The sequence below is a fragment of the Alligator sinensis genome, unplaced genomic scaffold, assembly GCF_000455745.1.
Source record: "Alligator sinensis unplaced genomic scaffold, ASM45574v1 scaffold193_1, whole genome shotgun sequence".
In the NCBI taxonomy this organism is placed as follows: domain Eukaryota; kingdom Metazoa; phylum Chordata; order Crocodylia; family Alligatoridae; genus Alligator; species Alligator sinensis.
This window is the reverse complement of record NW_005842199.1, coordinates 824,324-826,777: the sequence shown is the minus strand read 5'-3', so window position 1 is coordinate 826,777 and position 2,454 is coordinate 824,324. Positions and strand designations below refer to the sequence as shown.

At 46.3% G+C, this 2,454-nt stretch overlaps 1 protein-coding gene across 10 annotated transcripts in view; it reads left to right on the top strand.

The window, feature by feature from the left end:
- The window catches only part of UROS (uroporphyrinogen III synthase), a 66,069-nt gene that overhangs the window by 18,596 nt on the left and 45,019 nt on the right, over positions 1-2,454 (top strand). The window lies entirely within an intron of this gene.

Genomic DNA, 2,454 nt, shown 5'->3' with positions numbered 1-2,454 from the left:
TGATGAACTTATAGGCAGCCACAAGGTTGCCTCTCAACCTTCTCTTGCGGAGGCTGAAAAGGTCCAGTTTCTCTAGTCTCTCCTCATAGGGCTTGGTCTGCAGGCCCTTAACCATACGAGTGGCCCTTCTCTGGACCCTCTCCAGGTTATCCACATCCCTCTTGAAGTGTGGCGCCCAAAATTGCACGCAGTATTCCAACTGCGGTCTGACCAGTGCCCGACAGAGGGGAATTATCACCTCCTTGGTTCTGTTCATCATGCATCTGCTGATGCATGATAAAGTGCCAGTAGCTTTTCTGATGACTTCGTCACACTGCCGACTCATATTCATCTTGGAGTCCACTAGGACTCCAAGATCCCTTTCCGCTTCCGTGCCTCCAAGCAGGTCATTTCCTAGGCAGTAGGTATGCTGGACATTTTTCCTCCCTAGGTGCAGCACTTTGCATTTCTCCTTGTTGAATTGCATTCTGTTGTTTTCCGCCCATATGTCCAACCTGTCCAGGTCTGCTTGCAGCTGTTCCCTGCCCTCTGGCATGTCCACTTCTCCCCATAGCTTTGTGTCATCCACAAACTTGGACAGAGTACACTTCACTCCCTCGTCCAAGTCGCTGATGAAGACATTGAAGAGTATCGGTCCAAGGACCGAGCCCTGCGGGACCCCACTTCCCACACCCTTCCAGATCAATACCGACCCATCCACTATGACTCTCTGGGTACGACCCTTTAGCCAATTTGCCACCCACCGGACTGTGTAGTCATCCAAGTCAGCCTCTTAACTTGTTCACTAGTATGGGGTGGGATACCGTATTGAAGGCCTTCCTTCAAGTCTAAGTAAACAACGTCCACCCCTACTTCTGCATCCAGGTGTTTTGTAACCTGGTCATAAAAAGAGACTAGATTAGTCAGGCATGATCTACTTGCTACAAACCCGTGCTGGTTTCCCCTCAGCATAATTTTTCCTGCCGGGCTCTTGCAAATGTGAACCTTGATAATTTTTTCAAAGACTTTGCCAAGGATGGAGGTGAGACTGACTGGCCTATAGTTGCCTGGGTCCTCCTCCCTTTAAAGCATTAAACATGCTTTAAATAATAATGTATTGCCCTCCTCCGTCATGTCCCATGTCTTATTCAGACTTGTTTCAAAATTAATCGATCCTAATCTTTTCAATAACTCCTCAGATAGACACCTTTCCATTTTTCTTTTTCTATTTCTATTATATCACTTCTTAAAAAAATGAATACCAGAAATGAACAGAAGATCTTAGGTGATGCTGTTTCATTTTTAAGGCATTATAAGAAGGTATCTATCAGATCTATCTCTGTTCTGTGGTTATTACAGAAATTGGGATGAGGCAGCTGGATCCAAACACCATTGTTCAATGTGAAGAAATAATTAACATTTTTAGAAGGAAATGTGATTTCCTAATCATTGTATTTAATCCCGTTTTCTCTAATGTAATTATTTTTGTAATCAGCTTTTGTATGCAAAACACAACCAATTCTTACCTTTCTATTATGTTATTTTTTAAATAAAGTAACAGAACAAAGGGAAAAGTCCTGGAGGACTGGAAAAGGGCCAATGTGGTCCCCATCTTCAAGAAGGGGAGGAAGGAGGACCCGGGCAACTATAGGCCAGTCAGTCTCTCCTCCATCCTTGGCAAAATCTTTGAAAAAATTATCAAGGCTCACATTTGCGAGAGCCCGACAGGACAAATTATGTTGAGGGGAAACCAGCACGGGTTTGTATCAGGCAGATCGTGCCTGACTAATCTAGTTTCTTTTTATGACCAGGTTACAAAACGCCTGGACACAGGAGGAGGGGTGGATGTCATATACTTAGACTTCAGGAAGGCCTTCGATACGGTATCCCACCCCATACTGGTGAACAAGTTAAGAGGCTGTGACTTGGATGACTACACAGTCCGGTGGGTGGCGAATTGGCTGGAGGGTCACACCCAGAGAGTCGTGGTGGATGGGTCGGTATTGACCTGGAAGGGTGTGGGCAGTGGGGTCCCGCAGGGCTCGGTCCTTGGACAGATACTCTTTAATGTCTTCATCAGTGACTTGGACAAGGGAGTGAAATGTACTCTGTCCAAGTTTGCGGATGACACAAAGCTATGGGGAGAAGTGGACACGCCGGAGGGCAGGGAACAGCTGCAAGCAGACCTGGACAGGTTGGACAAATGGGCAGAAAACAACAGAATGCAATTCAACAAGGAGAAATGCAAAGTGCTGCACCTAGGGAGGAAAAATGTCCAGCACACCTACAGCCTAGGGAATGACCTGCTGGGTGGCAAGGAAGTGGAAAGGGATCTTGGAGTCCTAGCAGAGACACCAAGATGAACATGAGTTGGCAGTGTGACGAAGCCATCAAAAAAGCCAATGGCACTTTATCGTACATCAGCAGATGCATGACGAATAGGTCCAAGGAGGTGATACTTCCCCTCTATCGGGC